The sequence below is a fragment of the Felis catus genome, chromosome C1 (assembly GCF_018350175.1).
Source record: "Felis catus isolate Fca126 chromosome C1, F.catus_Fca126_mat1.0, whole genome shotgun sequence".
Taxonomy (NCBI): Eukaryota; Metazoa; Chordata; class Mammalia; order Carnivora; family Felidae; genus Felis; species Felis catus.
Window position 1 is genome coordinate 76,950,402 of NC_058375.1, and position 22,009 is coordinate 76,972,410.

General features: G+C 38.8%; 1 long non-coding RNA gene across 1 annotated transcript in view; it reads right to left on the minus strand.

The window, feature by feature from the left end:
- LOC102902155 overlaps nt 1-22,009 on the minus strand; it is a 64,523-nt gene that overhangs the window by 7,560 nt on the left and 34,954 nt on the right. The window contains exon 2 of the long non-coding RNA XR_002744597.2: nt 7,218-7,294. This is a non-coding gene — a long non-coding RNA (uncharacterized LOC102902155). The remainder of the gene's footprint in view (nt 1-7,217; nt 7,295-22,009) is intronic.

Genomic DNA, 22,009 nt, shown 5'->3' on the forward strand with positions numbered 1-22,009 from the left:
CAGGAAACAAATACAATAAGGCCCTGCAATGTGTGTTTAGCAAGTTTCCTCCCACCATGCACTCTAGCACCTGGTACTATGCCTGCTACAAATCTCCTCCTTTGTTGTATTAGTTTCTTTAACTGTCTCTGTACTGTTCACCACTGCATCCTAGCTCCTAGCCCAGTGCTGGTGCTCAATAGCCATAGTAAGTAATACTGAGGATGTCTTTGAGTGCTGTTCTAGGCACTTTACATGACTTATCTCACTTAGTCCTTATGAAGTAGGTAATATTATCATCCCATATTTTATGCACCAGTAAACTCATGCACAGAGAACGAAAGCAACTTGCCCAAGGTCCCCCAGCTAGTAAGTGGCAGAGCCAGGATTTAAATTCACTCTCACTCCGGAGTCCATGCTCAAATGCTATGCTATGTGGTTTCTAGGCAGGGTACAGTATATAATCGGCGAGTGAATCAATAAATAAATACTAAACAGTAAGTCTCACCTGAGGACTTTAGAAGGATGTTTGGGAAGCAGTAGCAGAGTTCTTAAGACAATGTCATCCCAGGGGAGAAGACACATTCCCACTTGTGTGCAGGTGGAACAGAGCATCTGGAAAGACAACCGGGGTGGGAGGGAAGGCTGGACTGGCTACAGATGGCAGAGGGTAAGACTGGAGAGGGTGGAGGGTGTGCCTTGGGTAGGGATGGTGGCTCCCAGGAATGAGGCAGGTGGGAATTGAAAGGTAACAAATGAAGCAGGACTGCACCTGGCTTTTCACCACATTATCACCAGCATCTAGCCTAGGCTGGACCCTTAGAGGCCCAGAGCCCAATCCGCAATATACATTTGCTTAATAAAAGGGATTTTTAATGTGAAATTGTTCTAGGATCTTCAGGCATTTGTTCCAAGGTGTTCAAGAAAGATCTCTGACTGGATTCACCAGAACGTTCAGCCGTGACACAGATAATATGAGGGGAAAGGTTGAACCAAAAATCAACGAACTGGAGGACATGGAGACAGGGAAGTACTGATAGAACAGCTTCTGGTCAGTGGCCAAGACCCAGGGTTCAAGGAGAGTGAGGCCATTCCCAGTCAGGGACCTGCAGGCCTAGCTGAATTATGGGATTCCAGTATGTATTCAGTGCCCACGTGTCAGGCATGGAGCTAAAAGCATGGTGCTTTCCCACTGGAGCTCATTGAAGCAAAGTGTCCCCATATGAGGGCAGAGCACAGGAAGAGGAAACCAAGGGCAGCAGACCATTTTAATTTCATTTCACTGTAGTTTTAGTTTCATTACCAAGATAAGGTCCTAGTCCTTTTTGTTGTTGTTGTTTGTTTTTGTTTTTTAACTACAATGAAATTTGGGAAATCCATTTCAAGTGGTTTGACCTTCAGTGACCTTCCAGTATCAAATTTTCTGCATTACTTTTCAGGGAACATTGCCTCTGGCCCCACTGCTCTATGTAGTACAGTGGGTAGATTGCTCAGTGGGCCCAGCTGCCCGGAAGCTGGGGAACGCAGAGAAGTGGACCCTGCAACATACCTAGAACTCAGTGTTACATGGGTTGAGAAGGGTGTCATGGGAAGAGGACAGCATTTGGTGCTAGATGGTCCTAGGTTTTAAATCCCACTCAAGCTGTGTGATATTGGGCAAGTTACTCAACTTCTCTAAGCCGTAGTTTCCTCAACTGTATTGCAGGACTACTAATCTTGCCAGACTGGGCTATTGGAAGATTAACAGATGATCATCTCTGTCAAGCAGCCACCAATGTTAGTTTCCAACTGAGGGTGTCACTTGTACCCTGAGACCCACTTTCTATTAATGTGTAATGATTATTTTTTAAAATTATAAAGAAAACAAAATGAGAAGAAGCAATGCTCAAGTTTCTGCTTCAGTCCTCTTTTTCTTCTTTAGATCCTTTATCCTCCTTGTATTCTCACTTCCCAGCCCCTAGACATACCACCTTTCTAGAAGCACAGAGCCTGAATATAATCTAGAGGTTTTATACCCCTAATAACGTTTTAGCTTTTTCTGTGTAGAGGGCTTGGTAGTTGAAGTTCAGAGAGATTAAGTTACCCGGCCAAGGTCACATAGCTAGCAAGTATAAGAGCCAAGATTGAAAGCCAGATCACTCTGACCATAAAGCTAGAGCTCTTTCCTGAACAGGCTGTTTCCTCTTTAGTGGCAACAATTTCTCAAAGCAGGTTCTGGCTCAAAAAGTAACCCAGGGCTTGTTGGAGGGATAGAAACAGAGCACCCTTTCCAATCAAACATAGGACACTAAGAATTCACATCAGGAGGAGCTCCAGCATGGAGCATCGTCATCCCAGAAGGTAGAGAACACTGCAGGGAGGAATAGTACTTTGTAGACAGACAGGCCCGGTTAGAATCCACTTGCTAGCTGGATGATTTTGAGCGAAGTTACTCAACCTTTTACTTTCCCAATCTCCTGTAAATTGGGAATAAAATGAACATTACCAACTTCAGAGAGTTGTAAGGGGATCAGGTGGATATAAGGTTTAAAAAACAGCTTAGGGGTGCCTGGGTGGCTCTGCCAGTTAAGCGTCTGACTTCAGCTCAGGTGATGATCTCGTGATCTGGTCCGTGAGTTCAAGTCCCACATCAGGCTCTGGGCGACAGCTCAGCCTGGAGCCTGCTTCAGATCCGTGTCTCCCTCTCTCTATGTTCCTCCCCCACTCACACTCTGTCTCTCTCTCTCTCTCTCAAAAATAAAATGAAAATATAAAAAAAATTTTTAAAGAGCTTAGTACAAGGCGCAGCACATGTCCTCAATATACACCATAATTCGGCCTACTGAGAATGTAAGAGGCTCTGCTCCTCACCTATACCTGAGGGGACATGTGCTGGAATACATAACCTGAACACAAATGCATCTAGAAGAAATATAGACAAATGTAATACAACAATCAAGTGAAAAATTTGCGTATGCTTATTCTTTTCACTTGAACAGAGAAACTCAGGCAATTAATGTTTGGAAAGGAATGTGAGGCAAACAGAATGAAGTCAAGTATTCCCCCCATATTAATGTCATGTGACCCCACAGCCTCCAGGGCCATTTTGGTTGTGCTAAGAAGACCATGCCCAGAGTGCCTCATTAAAACTTTGCTAACAATAGCTCTACCACCCATGAAAAACTGTTTTCTTCTCCCTTCCTGTGAAATCACCCCAGTTGCCTCTGAAGAGAGACCCTCAAATAAACAATATTGAAGTATAATTAATACTGTTCCTTCCTCAGTTTCTTACTTTGTTGTACACCTTCATGGTATTCTACCATGCTGGGAATTCCATGCTGGAAATACTTGCACCTCACCCCAGGCTTTGCTGGTTTATTCCATCTTTCTCTTCAGGGGCAGCTGGCAGAAACTTTCTGGAAAGTAGAATTAGCATGAAATCTATCAAGGTTTTCACCAGTACTTTGACCTTATAATTTCCTTTTAACATGGATTATTTTAGTGTGGGTGCCTCTGTCCAGGAAACCAGAAGAATAATATTTCTGTTTGAGAACTGGAATCATAAGTCTTAGTTATAGAAGAACTGAGACTCGGTGATATGGGGACTACACAGCCAGGCACTGCCTCAGTGATTCAAGAAGCTTTTTTCTCTTTCACCTGGTCAACTGGCATATCAGTTGTCATAGCCTTTCTGCATTGTGACATCTTGTTTTCCTTAGGAAAATAATTTTTTCATTTGGAATTCTCATATTCCCATTATTGGTGGCAATGCTATCAGAACCCTTTTCACAACAATCTATTCTGGGCCATATCTCTATTTCTGTATTGATTCTTAGTGCATTATCCTGACTCCAAGCCACCCAAGAAAGTCAGAGTCTGCACCAAGTCTGCCTCCAGGGTACTTGTGAAAGCACATTTAGCATGTCCTACTTCCTCTCAGCTCTCTGTCTTTGACATGGGTCTCTCTTCTAGCAGGTTGTATGTAAGACAATGAAGTCTTTTTGGAGATATTCTCTGCATTTAAAAAAAGTGTATTATCAGTGAGTATCAGTTATAATGAGGCATTTTAGTGTGGCTTGATAATGCTGGAACCAAGGAACAGTGGCCTCTCTGCTGAGATCGTGGCTGCTACATTTCATTAATCCAAGTCAGGGTGCTAAGTTGATTTTCAACTTGATTGACAGAACCCTTTCAGCATAAACCCTGGAAAACTATTAGGAGGAAAGAATCCCATCGAGGCATTCTGCTTATAATAGTTTTAATGCAGAAGTGCATTTGATCAGCAGCATGCTGAGCTCATATCACTTCCAGAGTGAGTAGCAATGTGGTTCCAGTGTCATTTAACACAACCAATTATGGTACATCCTGACAACATTTGAAACAGAATTGGATTAAGAAAAATGCACTCTCAAGACTGTGGTCTGAGAGGCAAAATACTAGACTTTCAGTGGATCTCATTTTTGCCTCTCTTTCATTATAAGAACAAACTGAAGAAAAAGAAGAAGAAGAAGAAGAAGAAGAAGAAGAAGAAGAAGAAGGAGGAGGAGGAGGAGGAGGAGGAGGAGGAGGAGGAGGAGGAGGAGGAGTGATAAGAAGGAAGAGGAGGAGGAGGAGATGAAAAGAACACTTTTAGGAGTAAGAGGCTGAGAGAGAGCATAAAAAGCAAGATGTAACTGCAATTGATGACCTCTCCCTTTCTTCAGTACTCTTTCTGTTGCTGCAAATCTCCTACATACAAGAGTCAGATAGTCTTTCTTCAAGTAACCAGATTCACCTCCCAAAATCAGAGAATGCATTTCTCAGCCTTCCTCGCCATTCTTATCCTCTAAAAGAAGCACCAGTTCTAATGAGTAAAAGTCCCTGTGATATAAAACATAAGCCATAAAGCTACCACTGTGTTCAGAAGGTTCTACTCCAGGGGCAATATTGAGTGATCTATGGACCAACAGAGGGATGTCTTCAAGATATTTCACATCTTAAGAGGATCAGGTAGTCAGTGTTCTCTTCTGAATTAACCAGCCACAAATTTCACTGGGACAATACAACTGGAGTACCTGTCCAGGAAATAGAATATCAAATACCTTCTTAAAAAAAAGTTTTTACTGAGTTATTAGAATAAAAAGGTGATACATGTTCAATGCAAAAAGAAATCAGAAAATATAGAAGAAAGCAACGAAAAATAAGGATATCATCCAGAGACAAGCACTCTTTATTTTCTGGCACCACCTACACACATATTTAGAAACAAAAATGTTATCAGATCCCTTCCTTTTGTTCCTCTTTGAAATTATACTGAAACATGTCCCTGAATATAAAACTTTAATGTGACTAAGAATCGTCTGAGGTATTTTAAATATTTGAATGGCTGGTCCCCACATTCAGAGATTCTGCATCAAGAAGAAAGGCATAAGACCCAGGAATATGCATTTTATCAAGTGTTACAAGTGATATTGATGCTGACAGTTCTCCAACTACACTTTAGGAAATATACATCTTTGCAAATATACATCTTTTGTCTGATGATTTTCTTAAGATAAAGTTCTAAAAATAAACGCTTCATTTTGGCAGAGGCTATGCCATGCAGCATTTCAACAATCTACCTTATTTGTAGTTATCCTGTTGATAAAAAAAGGTTGGGTCATGAAGACAGGAATATATTCCAAGGCAGGAACGACATTTGAGGCACTGGTGAACAGGGTAAGTCAGTCCAAGGGCCCTCAGAATCAGCCTTTCAGGTGTCTGTGGGATGCATAAATCCTCTTCAAACAACCCCTTGGCTCTTTCGTGGAGCCTGACAATGAGAAGAGTTGAGGAGGGATGGGGCAAGACACATGGTAAGAATGGACTTAGTATCTTGGCTGGAGAAGCTGGTTCCTGAGAGGGGAGGGTGCCTGCCACTGCCATTTGCACAGGAGATTGCTGCCAACAAGGGATCACCAACCAAGAAAGCTCCATTACTAATCTCCACTTGTATAAAATTCACATTTGACTGGCATTCTGTTTCCAAAAATTTGAGAGAAGAAAGTAAGAAAGGATACAGGTATTTCTCCATTTCCTGGATATGAGTGTGCTTAAGAAAATGTACATACAGGGGCACTCAGTGGATTAAGCATCAGATTCAGCTCAGGTCATGATCTTGTGGTTTGTGAGTTCCAGCCCTATGGGCTCTGCGCTGCCAGTGTGGAATCTGCTTGGGATTTTCTCTCTTGTCCTCTCTCTGCCCCTCCCCGACTTGCACTTTCTCTCTCTCTCAGAATGAATAAACAAACAAACAAACAAACAAATACATAAATAAGGGGGTGTCTGGGTGGCTCAGTCAGTTGAGTGTGCAACTTTGGTTTAGATCACGATCTCAACAGTGTGTGAGTTCGAGCCCCACGTTGGGCTCTGTGCTGACAGCTCAGAGCCTGGATCCTGCTCTGGATTCTGTGTCTTCTCTCTCTGACCCTGCCCCCCTCATGCTCACTCTCTCCCTCAAAAATAAACATTAAATTTTAAAACATTTCAAAAAAAGAAAGTGTACATACGCTCACTCATGGGAACAAAGGCAGACACACATTCCCTTGCTATAAGCTTTGTGTAAAAAATAATTTTGCCCAAGGCCAAAATATATGGAAATCAACCAAGGCATCCAATTTCAATCATTATAAAGAAAAAATGTTGTCTTCAATTTTGGAGGGTGTTATTGAAGTATGAAATACACAAAAGAAAGTATTCAAATCACAAGTTACTCAACATGCCGGTAAAAAATAGCATCCAGAGCAAGAATATCCCAATCCCAGACATCCCCTAGTTCCAGTTTGTGGTCAGTATTCTCCCCAGAGGTAGTCACCATCCTGATTTCTAACAGTTTTAATTGGTTTGACCTGTTTTTGAGCTTTATATAAATGGTACATATAATATATATCCTCTTTCAGAGTTTTTTTTTACTAGATTTTATAAATCATTAATCTAACTCCTCATGTCATGTACAGACATGTCACGATATTGAAGCAGAAATATCCCCCCAAAAGAAATTTAAAAGTGTATACTTTAAATAAGCCATTGTCCATTTGTGCCATTAACACTGAATGCCTTTATCTAAATTAAGACCAGCTGAATCTCTTGGGCCCTTGCGCCTATCCATAGTAAGTAATAAGGATCCTAAAAGGCTACTCCCCAGGGTGCATGACATTATGAGAGACAATATAATGTTGTGGGAAAAAGATAAGCTTTGGAACCATATTTAACTGAGTTAAAATAGAATCATCTCCACTTACCAGCCATACTATCTTTATGAAGCCACATAATCTCTCTGGGGCTCAAACACCTATTTGTTTTTTAGTTGCTTCTATGCCTGTAAAATGGAGAAAATATCTCATTAGGTTGCTGTGAAAATTAAATTAAGATCACAAACGTAAAGTACTTGGCATATAATAAGTGCCCTATACATGTTCATTCTTTTTCTCCTTTCAGAGACCAAACCTGGATTTCAAATTTATAGCCTGATATGTACATACAACGTAAATAAATATACTTTCTTTTTCTTTTTTGAAAAAATATATTTTCAATGGCAACTATTTGAACCACTAACTAGCAAGTTTAACATCATTTGGAAACCAGGTTTGTGATCCAAGGGAATTTAAGACACAGAGTCTTACAGAACTGAGAAATGTCACTGTTCATTCTTTGGAAACCTGTCTGGCTTCATGTCCCTCACATATCCCACCATGCCAGCCTAGCTGTTTATTTTTTAATGATTTCTATTGTAAAACCATTGTTAGCTCAGCTTCCTGTGACGGCCTAAGAACACACAAAATCCTCATTTTCCAACAAGGGCACAAAGCATCCAATGTACTTCCTGTGACATTATCATTTTATTAACAGCCATTATGCCAATCAATTTATAATGGCCTTTCATTTAGACACGTGCATGATTGTGTAACAATCATGTGATTTCTGCATTTTCACCAGTATACATATTAAATCTCTGACAGATTGCTAATGAGCTGATGTTGGAATTACAGAGTAGTCTGTTATCATTTGTCCATTCACAGTTTCCTCACCAGCCCATCTGTGCTCGGAACAGAGCCACCACGGAGCACGCAGGCTGGGACAGTTCCTCCATTTACACCTTTTGCCTTCAGAGGCCTCTGGGAAGTCTTGTCCCTAATTAAAGATTTTAACAAACATATTGCCAGCTTTCTAACACTGTTATTAAGCTGCTCTCTTTTGTTAGGAAAGGTGCTGTTTGTCAGCAGTTTGTAGATTTAGATATTTAGTGTGTGTTTCTGTAGCCCTGCAAAATATTTGTGTTTTTAAAACAATTCAATTAGTATGTTATGTATGCATGTACCAGCATGCACAGTACATACGGTATACATTCTATCAAAATCCCATATAATTATTCAGACTCTCAAGGACAGACAAAGAAACATGGTGCATTTTTATGGACACACAGACTTCTTTACAGAACAAGGTGGAACTGTTGAATACTCGAAGGTTGAATACTTTAAGGTTGGAACTGTTAAAACAAAATGATCAGATTGAGATCATGGTTTAGATAGTTTGGAGCAAAGGTAAAGTATCTTTTACCTGAAATGTCTGCATAATTAGAATACACTAAAAAAGAATCAGATTTCCCTGGTGGAATATACATAGTTAGGGGGAGAGATGTATCCTTGTACTAAGGGTTTAATTATTAGAGTGGTGGTTCTCAGTGTGGATGTGGTTGAGGGTAAATGGGGAAGGGGGACCATGGAGTCAACTGAGAAGCTTTTGTGATATACTCTCCCACCACCACCGTCAAATTGAGACATTCCTCATTACACCCAGATAAGAATTACTGCTCCAGTGCTCTGAGAGAATAAGAGAGACAACAGAGCTGAGAGCTTCCTGCCCAGGAAAGGGCTCTCCAATCATTAGTCTTGGAAATGGGTGCATTTTCACTCTTCCCAGGGCTGAGTGTAGACAAAGCTGGCCCCTCTGGTAACAGCCATGTAATGTTTTTTAGACTAAAGTCACTCCCTAACACGGAGAGGCCTGAGACCTTCACCACTAAGAGAGGAGTAATAATTCCTGGGAGTCCAGCACCTTGGAGATCAGAAGGTGACTCTCACTGCTGCTTTAGAATGATTTCCTCCAGTGATACTGTGACAGAGAGACTGTGAGATGTATCTCCCAATGTGAAAGTTTTGTGGTCACTTATTCTGAAATGTTAATGGAAATTTTGATACTTTGATTTAATTCTTGAATAAAATACAAGCAGGTCTGAGGGAGATAAACACAAATCATAAGGCAAGATTCTTGGGGCACCTGGATGGCTCAGTCAGTTAAGCATCCTACTCTTGATTTTGGCTCAGGTCATGATCTCATGGTTCTTGAGTTCAAGCCCTGCATTGGGCTCTGTGCTGACAGCACAGAGGCTGCTTGGGATTCTGTCTCCCTCTCTCTCTCTGCCCCTTCCCCACTTGCTCTCTCTCTCTCTCTCTCTCTCTCAAATAAAAATAAACAACAAAAAAAGCAAGGTCATTGTCCTAAGAGAACTTGCATACTAGACAGCTAACACACATACATAAAACCATATGCAGTATCTAACATCACAGGGTAGCCAATGCTAAGAGCACAAATGCAGGGGAGTTCAGAGGCTGAAGACATCACTTCTACAGAGGTTGGATTAGGACTTGGTGCTTGAGAGCAGGAGAGAAGACATTGTGAGCTGGGACAATAGTGGGAAAGGACAGGAATATCTGAGGGATCTTGAATAGGCTGCTTTGGCTAGAGCAGAAGTTTGTGATGGAAAACTGAGAAAGGAAGGTTTTAAAGGTACAGGGTCATTCTGTCGAGGCTAAAGAGTTGTACTTTATCTGGGTTTGTTTTGTTTTAGTTAATTGGCTTACTTATTTTTTTTCCTTTTAGATACTTATTTTCAGAGCAGTTTTGGGTTCACAGTAAATTTGATCATAAAGAACAGAGAGTTCCCATATACTCCTTGTCTCCACACATACACTATCAACCTCTATCAGCCTCCCCCACTATCAACCTCTCCCACTAGGTGGTACATTTGTTACAAAGGATGAACCTACCACATTGTCAAACGATCAATCTACATTTACATATCATTATCACCCAAACTTTACAGTTTATATTAGGGTTCACTCTTGGTATTATGCATTACATGAGTTCTGACAAATGCATAATGACATGTATCCACCATAAAGCATCATATAGAGTAGTTTCACTGCCCCTGAAATCCTCTGTGCTTCACCTGTACATCCTTCCTTCTCCACTAACCCTAAAACCCTAAGCCCTAGCAACCACTGATCTTTTTACTGTCTCCATTGTTTCTTTTCTTTTCTTTACTTTTCTTTTCTTTTTGTACAGGATATTATATTGTTGGAAACACACAGTATATAGCCTTTTCAGATTGGCTTCCTTCACTTGGTAATATGCATTTAAGTCTCCTTCATGTCTTTTCATTGCTTGATAACTCATTTCTGTTTAATGCTGAATGATATTCCATTGTCTGGACATACCACAGTTTATTTATCCACTTACCAACTGAAGGACATCTTGATTGTTTCCAAGTTTTGGCAATTATGAATAAAGTTGCTATGAACATCCATGAGCAGTTTTAGTGTGGGCATAAATTTTTAACTTCTTTGGGTAAATACTAATAAGTGTGTTTGCTGGATCTCATGTTAAGAATACACTTAATTTTTTTTAGAAACTGGCAATCTATCTTCCAAAGTGGCTGTACTATTTTGCATTCCCACCAGCAGTAAGTGAGAGTTCCTTTTGCTCCATATCTTCACCAGCACTGGTGTTATCAGTGTTCTGGATTTTGGCCAAATAGGTGTGTAGTGGTATCACATTGTTTTAATTTGCATTTCCATAATGACATGATGTGAAGCATCTTTTCATATACTTATTTGTCATCTATACATCTTCTTTCATGAGGTGTCCAGGTCTTTGGTCCATTTTTTAATTGGGTTTGTTTTTATTGTTGAATTTTAGGAGTTCTTTACATATTTTGAATAACAATCCTTTATCAGATATGTCTATTGCAAATATCTTCTCTTAGTGTGCAGCTTGCCTTCTCATTCTCTTGACATTGTCTTTTATAGAGCAAAAAAAATTTTTTAAATTTTAATGAAATCCAGTTTATCAATTATTTCTTTTATGTATCAGGATTTTGGTATATATAAAAAGTCACCACCAAATTCAAGGTCACCTAGATTTTCTCCCATGTTATCTTCCAGGAATTTTATAGTTTTGTGTTTTACATTTAGGTCTATGATCCATTTTGAGTTAATTTTTGTGAACGGGGGTAAGATCTGTGTCTAGATTCAGTTTTGGGTGTGTGGGAGGGGTTTGCATGTGGATGGTTAGTTGTTCTAGCATCATTTGTTGAAATGACCATCTTTTCTTTATTGTATTGCCTTTACTCCTTTGCCAGAGATCAGTTGACTGTATTTGTGTGAGTCTATTTCTGGGCTCTCTATCCTGTTCCATTGATTCGTCTATTATTTCACCAGTACCATCCTGTGTTGATTACTTCAGCTTTACAGTAACTCTAAATTGGGAAGTGTCAGTCTTCCAACTCTGTTCTTCTCCTTTAATATTGTGATGGTTATTCTGGATCTTTTGCCTCTCCACATAAATTTTTGAATCAGTTTGTCAATATTCACAAAATAACCTGCTAGAATTTTTATTAGGATTGCATTGAATCTATAGATCAAATTGAAAATAACTGGCATCTTGACAATATTGAATCTTCCCATCCTTGAACATGGAAGATCTGTCCATTTATTTTTTGATATCTTTTTAATAGTCTTGTAGTTTCCTCATATAGATCTTGTACATACTTTGTTAGATTAATACCTAAATATTTCATTTTGGGGGATGCTAATGTAAATAGTATTGTATCTTTAATTTCAAATTTGATTTGTTCATTGCTGGTATATAGGAAAGTTATTGACTTCCGTGTGTTAACTTTGTATCCTGACACCTTATAATATATAATATATGATAACTTTATAATCATTTATTAGTTCCAGGAGGAGCTTATTTTTTCAATTATTTTGTAATTTCTATATAGGTAATAATATCTTCTGTGAACAAAGACAGTTTTATTTCTTCTTTCTCAATCTGTATATCTGTTATTTCCTTTTCTTGTTTTATTTCATTTGCTAGGATTTCCAGTACCATGTTCAAAATGAGTGATGAGAAGGGACATCCTTGCTTTATTCCTGATCTTCACAGGAAACCTTCAAGTTTCTCACTACCAATTATGATGTTAGCTGTAGGTTTTTTGTGTTATTTATCCAGTTGAGGACATTCTTCTTTACTCCTAGTTTCCTGAAAGTTTTTATCATAAAAGAATGTTTAATTTTGGCACATAATTTTTCTGCATCTATTCATCTGATCATGTGATTTTTTTTCTTCTTTAGCCTATTGATATCATAGGATTACATTAATTGATGTTGTAATGTTGAACCAGACTTGCACACCTGGGATAAATCCCACTTGGTCATGGTGTATAATTATTTTTATATATTGTTGGATTCAGTTTGGCATCATTTCACTAAGGATTTTTGCATCTATGTTCAAGATGTTTTGCATCTATGAGAGATATTGATCTATAGTTTTCTTATAATGTCTTTGTCTGATTTTGGTATTAAGGTAATAATGCTGGTCTCTTAGAATGAGTTTGGAGATATCACCTCTGATTCTCTGTTCTGGAACAGATTATAGAGGCTTAGCATATATTTTTTTTAATGTTTGGTAGAATTCACCAATGAACCCATCTGGGCCTTGTGCTTTCTGTTTTGGAAGGTTATTAATTATTAATTCAATTTCTACAACAGATACATACAATTCAGATTATCTATATCATCTTGTGTGAGTTTTGGCAGATTGTGCCTTTTAAGGAACTGGTCCATTTCATCTAGGTTATTGATTTTTGTGGGCTTGGAGTTGTTCATAATATTCCTTTATTATCCTTTATTGTCCATGGGATATGTAGTGAGGTCTCTATTTTCATTTCTGATATTAGTAATTTGTGTCTTCTCTCTTTTTTTGCTAGGCTGGCTAAGGCTTATCAATTTTCATCTTTAAAAAAACCAGTTTGCTCTCAAGAAGACATCCAGATGGCCAACAGGCACATGAAAAGATGCTGAACATCACTCCTCATCAGGGAAATACAAATCAAAACCACACTCAGATATCACCTCACGCCAGTCAGAGTGGCCAAAATGAACAAGTCAGGAGACTATAGATGCTGGAGAGGATATGGAGAAACGGGAACCCGCTTACACTGTTGGTGGGAATGCAAACTGGTGCAACCACTCTGGAAAACAGTGTGGAGGTTCCTCAAAAAATAAAAAATAGACCTATCCTATGACCCAGCAGTAGCACTGCTAGGAATTTACCCAAGGGATACAGGAGTACTGATGCATAGGGGCACTTGTACCCCAATGTTTATAGCAGCACTCTCAACAATAGCCAAATTATGGAAAGAGCCTAAATGTCCATCAACTGATGAATGGATAAAGAAATTGTGGTTTATATACACAATGGAGTACTACATGGTAATGAGAAAGAATGAAATATGGCCCTTTGTAGCAACGTGGATGGAACTGGACAGTGTGATGCTAAGTGAAATAAGCCATACAGAGAAAGACAGATACCATATGTTTTCACTCTTATGTGGATCCTGAGAAACTTAACAGAAACCCATGGGAGAGGGGAAAAAAAAAAGGGGGTTAGAGTGGGAGAGAGCCAAAGCATAAGAGACTCTTAAAAACTGAGAACAAACTGAGGGTTGATGGGGGGTGGGAGGAAGGGGAGGGTAGGTGATGGGTATTGAAGAGAGCATCTTTTGGGATGAGCACTGGGTGTTGTATAGAAACCAATTTGACAATAAATTTCATATATTAAGAAAAATAAAAATAAAAATAAAACAACCAGTTTGGGTTTCACTGATTTTCTCTGATTTTCTGTTTTATTTCTTTAGATTATTTATTTATTTTGAGGGAGAGAGAGAGAGAGAGACAGAGACCGACCACGTGCAGGAGACGGGCTGAGAGGGAGAGACAGAGAAAATCCCAAGCAGGCTCTGGACTGTCAGCACAGAGCCTGATGCAGGGCTTGAACCCATGAACTGTGAGATCATGACCTGAGCTGACATCAAGAGTCAGACGCTCAGCTGACTGAGCCACCTAAGCAACCCCACTGATTTCCCACTTTCAATTTAATTGATTTCTGATCTAGTTTTTACTATTTTTTCTCTTCTGCTTACTTTGGATTTAATTTGCTCTTCTTTTTCTAGTGTTCTAAGGTGGAAACTTAGGTTATTTAAATTTTTCTGGTCTAATATATGCATTCAATGCTTTAAATTTCCCTCTTCACACTGCTTTCACTGCATCCCACAAATTTTGATAAACCATATTTTCATTTTCATTTGGTTCACAATATTTTTTAATTTCTCTTGAGATTTCTTCTTTGACCCATGTGTGATTCACAAGTGCATTGTTTAATCTCCAAGCATTTGGGGATTGTTAGCTATTCTGTTTTTGATTTCTAGTTTAATTCAATTTCATTCTGAAAGTTTATGTTGTATGATTTCTTGTCTTTTAAATTGTTTTAAATATGTTTTATGGCCCCAAAGCTAGTCTATCTTAGTGTATGTTCCATGTGATCTTGGGAAGAATGTGTATTCTGCTCTTGTTGGATGAAGTAGTCCATAGATGTCAATCACATCTAGTTGATTGACTGAACTATTGAATTCAACTATGTTCTTACTGATTTTATGCCTGCTGGATCTGTCCATTTCTGATAGAGGAGTGCTGAAGTCTTCAATTATAATAGTGGATTCATTTATTTGTGTTTTGCTCCCCTCTGACAATCTTTGTCATTTAATAGGTGTAAAAACCAATGATATTTAAAGTGATTTTGATATAGGGGAATTAATATCTACTACACTTGTTACTGTTTTGTATTCATTGCTCTTGTTTTTTTTTTTTTTGTTCCAATTTTTGTCTTTTACTTTTTTTGCTTTTTGTGGTTTTAATTGAACATTTTATAGGATTCCATTTTCACTTTTTAACATATCAGGTATACCTTTTTTTTTTTTTTAACTTCTTTAGTGTTTACCTGGTATTTGCAGTATACATTTACAACTAATCTGGGTCTATTTTCAAATAACACTCTACTGCTTCCTGGGTTATGCAAGTGGTTTTTAATGCAATATATTCCTAATTCCTCTCTCTTGTGTCTTGTATCATTTCTGTCATTCATTTCACTTATACATAGGTATATAAACACACACCATAAGCAAACATAATGGAATATATTGTTGCTATTACTATTTTGAGCAAACTATTATTTGTTAGATCAATTAAGAATAAGAAAAATAAAAGTTTTTATTTACCTTCACTTATTTGTTCTTGAACACTCTTCCTTTCTTTATGTAGATCCAAGGTTTTTTTACCTATATGAATTTTCTTATCTCTGAAGAACTTCTTTTAACATTTCTAGTAAGATAGATCTAGTGACAACAAATTCCCTCAGTATTTGTCTGAGAAAGTCTTTATTCTTTCTTTCCTTTTGAAGGATAATTTCATAGGCACAGAACTCCAGATTCGTGGATTTTTTCTCTCAACACTCCAATCTCTTCTTTCTTACATGGTTTTTGGGGAGAAGTCAGATGTAATTCTTGTCTTTACTTCTCTATAGGTAGTTTTTTTGTCTCTGGTTTCTTTGAAGATTTTTTCTTTGTCTTCGATTTTTCTGGAGTTTGAATATGCTATGCCTAAGTGTAATTTTTCTTTTACATTTATTCTGACTGGTGTTCTCTGAGCTTCCTAGATCTATATTTTAATGTCTAACATTAATTTGGGGACATCTCATTCATTATTGTTTGAAATATTTCTTTTGTTTCTATTCTCTCTCTTCTCCTTCTAGTATTCTCATTATGCCTTTTGTAGTTTTCCCACAGTTCTTGGATAATCGATTCCTCTTTTTCTTTGCTTTTCAGTTTTGGAAGTTCCATTGACATATCCTCAGTCTCAGAGATTCTTTCTTCAGTCATGTTCAGTCTACTAATGAGCCCATCAAAGACACTCTTCATTTTTGTTACAATGTTTGTGATCTCTAGCGTGTCTTTTTTCATTCCTTCTTAGAATCTCCATCTCTTAAGTTTCCATATATTCTTACATGTTGTCCACTTTTTTATGCCCTCAGCATATTAATCATAGTTGTCTTAAATTCACAGTTTGATAATTCCAACATCCTAGGCCTAATTCAGTCTCATTCTAATGGTTGCTGTGTTTCTTCAAACTGTGGCGTTTTGTTTTGTTTTGTTTTTTCTTTTAGTATGCCTTGTAATTCTTTGTTGAAATCCAAACATGAAGTACTGGGTAAGAGGAACTACAATAAATAGGCCTTGAATGATGTTGTGGTAAGTTAGGGGTGAGGAGGAAGGTAGGAGGGGTGTTTTACAGTCCTATGATTAGGTCTCAGTCTGTTAGTGAGCCTATGCCCCTGGGTTGTAAATGTCACAAATACCTCTCAGTTTTTTCCTCAGTTTGATGTGGGACAGAATGACTGGAGGAAGGTATTTCCCTTCCCTTAGGCTGGTTAGACTCTGTCAAAACCCCAATAGATTAGGTGCTGATAAAATAGGTTCTCTAAGGGTAGGTCTGGTTAAGAAGAATAGAATGCTCTGGTGTATTTCAATATGACCACTCCCCTCCCCACCGCCACCAGAAGCACAAAGGGAATTTTTATTTTTTTCTGGTCTTCTCTACGATAACCTGTGAGAGTTCCAAGAAATAAAACTTGTGAGGTCCCTCCACTCCGCCACTGCAGTTTTTAACTCACAGACCTATCCACACCGAGCTTTTAGCAATTTGCCAATTATGGTTCAAATTTTTCCACCACAGCATTGGTTTCTACAGAGGTTTCTGCTCAGGTAAGTTGTGATTCTCTGTATCTGCTTGTCTGTCTTTTTTATTTGGGAAGCAGTGGTTTGCCCTATAACATCACTTCTCTGACAGATCTAAGAAGAGTTATTGATTGTTTGCTTGTTTAACTTTTTACTTCTTGTTTGGACATTTATGACTTCCAAGATTCTTACATGCTGGAATTCAGAAGTCTGTCGTTTATCTTTTAGGCAGAATGTAATTATTAAAGAGAAATATGTAGGTTGACTAACTGGTTGGTAGGCTGGTTTTTAACAGGAAGATGACTTGATCAAAAGTTATGTGTAATGGATTTTGGAGCTTAGGCAGCTGGGCAGCTCTGCTGTCTTGGCTAGCTGTAATCTGATCCAAGATGACCAAGGCCAGGATAACTGGGGTGACCTGGATCTTATCAGTGGGGCTTTCACCCTCCAGCAGGCTGACATGGACATGTTTTTGCTCATGGCCATAGCAGAGGACAAGAGTACAAACAAAAAAGGTGCAAACTTCTACTTATATCACATCTACTATCATCTCAGTGGCCAAAGCAAATCACATGGCTGAGCTAAGCCTCAAGGGTTAGGACAATGGATTCTACCTCTTGACAAGAGAATTCTAAAGGCACATGGAAAAAGACAAGGATACAGAAAGTAGAGAAGAATTTGGGCCATAAATACAATCAGTCTACCACATCCAGATTCAAATTCCAGCCCTTTTTGCCATGTGACCACAAGCAAGACACCTGAAAATTGGCTTAAAAAGTACTTACCTCTTGTAAGCATGGTTGTTTGCATTAAATAAAAAGACTCATGTAAAATACTTAGCATAGTGCCCCACCTATATAAATAAATAAATATGAAGACTTGTGGTGACAGAAAGAGGAGCTGGGATGCATATGGTCATTTGGGGTTGTGAGCCTGTATTAGGGTGATGTTGAGGGAAGTGAAAAGGCCCAGCCATATTTGGGAGGAACAGCAAAGGATGAATTTTCAGGAATAAGTGTTCATAGGCTTGGGTAATTTTAGGACAATGGTGATGTCATTGACAGAAGCAGGAGAGTCAGGTGGTTGCCTGTGTCGGCGGAGATGACTAAATGTCTATCCCAACTGCATCTCTAGCCTAGTCTCTTTGAGTTTCGGGAAAGGGATGTGGAGACAGAGTGCTAAGTGACTTTACTCAGCATGGCGCAAAACACAGTATTTAACAATCAACCAAACCAGAGCTTTCATTTGATAAACCTGCTATTGCCTACCATTTCTTCTATATTATGGGTAATCACTCTGAAGAAAATTTGGAAAGACTCCCCATTAGTCTAATATCCAAGAGAGGCATTCATTCAGAACTCTGTGACATACTCGAGCACAGCCCAGGTGGAAAGATGATTATCCTTAAATTCACAATATATCCTAGGCTACACTATGCCAGAGGTCAGAGTGATGGAGTTTTTACCCAAACTCATGCCTCCAGTTTTTGTAACAACTTTCAGTCCAATGGGTGTTCATTTGTACTAGAATAATTCCAAGTGCTAACCCCAAAGAAGACTCTCATAGCCTATTAGCTTAAGCAGTTGCCAGCCAAACAAAATAGCAAGTTTCCCATGTAGAATGATTTAGTGCAGCACGACTAGGATAAATAAATAATGAAGGCATTTGTTTATGCCTACTTATAACATTCCTCGTAGGCAAAAGGGGAAGAAAACATCATTCTAAGCCTGAGAAGGCAGCCGGTGCAGGCTCATCAAAAATATGCATTTTCTTTTATAGTCAAAGAGTGTGAGTTTGCTCTGCTTCACCTCCTGGCCTGGGCTCTTCTGATATCCACGTAATTTAAATGAGAAAGTCATTCTAGGGAGTCATCACATTTCAAAGAAGTGACCCTTTTTGGATGTTGAAAAGATCCCCAGTGTTTGGGTTCACTCCAGGGTGAGGTGGTGTCACAGAGTTCTTGCAAAGTCATCCAGGGAAGCAGACCTTGGAAAGTCTAAACAGAAGTTGTTTACCTTGTCTTTTTGCTTGTTGTGCAAATGGGTCTCAGCTTTGGAGAGAAAACAAGCACATTTCAAGCTCAGTCTAAGTCAAAATTCACCACTGCTGTCAGTCAAACCCTGATAAAGAAGGAGTTTTTATTAGTTCTTGGAGTTGCCAGACTTCCACCATGAACTTTGTGGCTAAGACAGCCATAGTAGTCTCCAAATTGACCCCAAGCTAGTTGGGTTCACCTTCAAAGGGTGACTCGGTTGAGCACATTACTTCCCATTCTTTCTCCTGAGGAATTGGTTCCACTGAGTTCCTGCATTTACACCTTGGTCCTCTGGGAAGCAGAATCACTCAAACAGCCATGCTTGTTACAGTATCGTACTTCAGGCTGCATCCAGATGTGGATTTCCAATGTGTCCTGAATGTCATGCATCCTTATCCTGTCCTAGAGCCACTATTTTTCTAAAATCCCCACACTGGTGAGGTTTGTTGGGGCAAGTCCACCAGAGTCCCTCTCCAAACAACTCAGTTAAGGAAGCCCCCTCTCCACTTAGGGTTTGTCCTCTGATAACTGGCTTCTGTGTTTGTGGCACAGAGCTTTCTGTACTTTGTCAGCAGCTCAACTGGAAATGCTCTCTTCCTTTTACCTGCCAAGTTAGATTTAAAGAGAGGGTGCCTTGTTCCTGGATCCCAGGAAGGTGTTAAATATCTCTGCCACTAGGAATCCAGCTAGAGACATTAACACCTACCTCCTGGCTCAAGAGTGGGTGTTAATGTTCTCCCTGCCAGAATATCTGTTATCCAGGGCTTTTCCTCTAGCCAGCCCTCAGCCATACCAGGGCCAGGGAAAGCAAGTCAAACCAGGCTGGCTTTCTAACAGTAACAAGCCTCAGCTGGTGAACACTAAATCAATAACTCCATCTTTTAATCACTTTTAAAGCATTGTGAACACAGTTCCAAAGACTTCCAAAAATAATTCTCCATATAATTAACACAAACTATTTTTGAAGGTTTACTTAACACACATGAATTCTGGGGTGCCTGGGTGGCTCAGTCGGTTGAGCATCCGACTTTGGCTCAGGTCATGATCTCCCGGTCCATGAGTTCAAGCCCCGCGTTGGGCTCTGTGCTGACAGCTCAGAGCCTGGAGCCTGTTTCAGATTCTGTGTCTCCCTCTCTCTCTGACCCTCCCCCGTTCATGCTCTGTCTCTCTCTGTCTCAAAAATAAATAAATGTTAAAAAAAAAAATTAAAAAAAAAACACACACATGAATTCTTACCAGAATCCTGAGAGGTAGTTATTGTTATTCTCATTTTACAGGTGACTTTACAGGCTCATAGAGAGTAAAGAGTAGGCACCTGTCATGCTGATCTCTGGCTGCCAACCACAGATCCCTACTGAATTGCTAATCCTAACAGTAACCTTGGGAGAGTGCTATTTTATAGATTAGAAACTGGGATCATTTTGACTGAAAACAAAAAGTAGAAGACTTTTGACTTGAGCCTAAGTCCAGCTAAGTCCTAGACTACTGTACTTTCTACCAAGTCACACTGATGATGATCCCAACAGCATGGCACTAACATTGTTTTCCCTAAGGCTTCACTACTCATTTATTCTTTCAGAAGAACATACATTTATTGAGCAGTTACTATGTGTCAAGAATTGCATTGGGTAGGAAGGATTTAAAAAATTAAGAATCAGAGACCTTGCCCTCAAGTTGCCTATGTCCAATAGAGGAGATAGGTGGGCATGAAGGGTCAGAGAATAATTTCTGCCATTTCAAAAGTGGAAAGGATGGTAAGTTAAGTTTGAAGGGGGTTAAGATACATTATTCCCGCCCCCAAAAGATGCATTGTCCCCAAGGCAAATATATGAATGTCTGAGTGTGTGCAAGGGACCTACTCACCAAGTATCTCTATACTCCAACAACTGACTGAAAACCCATGAAGATTTCTATATCTACAAAAATACAAAGTATTTTACCAAAAGAAACAGACATCTGCAAATGGAATTTTGGTCAAAGCAGTCATACTCTAGGTAACCAAACAGTTAATGAAACTATAGAAGTAATTTAGATTAAACACGGAAATGAAATGATAGAATTATCACATTTTGTAATTCTCAATAAAATAATGGATTTAAGCTATGATAGTCAACAGTTGCTAACATCACAAAAAAGAGAGACATTATGGGCCTCCTGATAAAAGAACACAACACTACCCATGAAACAGTCTTGTCAAAAATCCAGATCTGAATTTAAATGAACTTTTAGACCTAACCAATGTCTAACAAGAAATACAGGGGACAGGGGAATATGGCAAATGGATACAAGGATTCAATTAATAATGTCAGCATATGAGAAACTTGCCAGCACAAATGAACAGATTTCTATAACAAATAAATTACAAGGGAGAAAAAAAAAAAAGTGGAAAGAGAAGCTGATAGATTAACAGACTCAAGAGATATATTACCAGAGCAATAGGTGAACCTTCTTTGGATCCTGATTCAAACAAATGAAATGTAAAAAGCAAAAACAAATAACAAACCAAATGCAGAAAAACTACAAGACAACTAGAGACATGAGATCTGAACTCTGCCTTGATAGATGATGCTTCTAAGGAATTGTCAAGTATTTTTAGATACAACAATAGTACTGTGATTATGTTTTTAAGTGTCCTTATTTTTTAAAGACAAATATTGCAAAAACCAAAGATTTGACTAGTCCAGGGGTGTATGGGTTCTGAGCCCTTGGACACTATGTATATCTAAACATCCTGCCATCTCCTGGTCATTTAGAATTATCCATCACGTGGTCATTAAAAATCCCGGTAAACCAACAAACCAACCAAAACTCTTAACTTGCTTTAGATTTTAAGTATGTTAGATGTCATGCCTTAGATTTAAAAATATGGGGGAAGAGTGGGGCTGGGTTAAGTTATGTTTTTCTTTGAGTATCTTTCAACAGTTGTATGTAACCTTTTTTTTTTTTCTTGTATATAACCTTTTAAATTGTAATTGCCTATGTGTAATTTCCAGTAAGCTAATAAAACTAATGACCACTTTCACAGGGCACCTGGATGCCTCAGTCAGTTAAGCATTCAACTTCAGCTCAGGTCATGATCTCACGGTTAG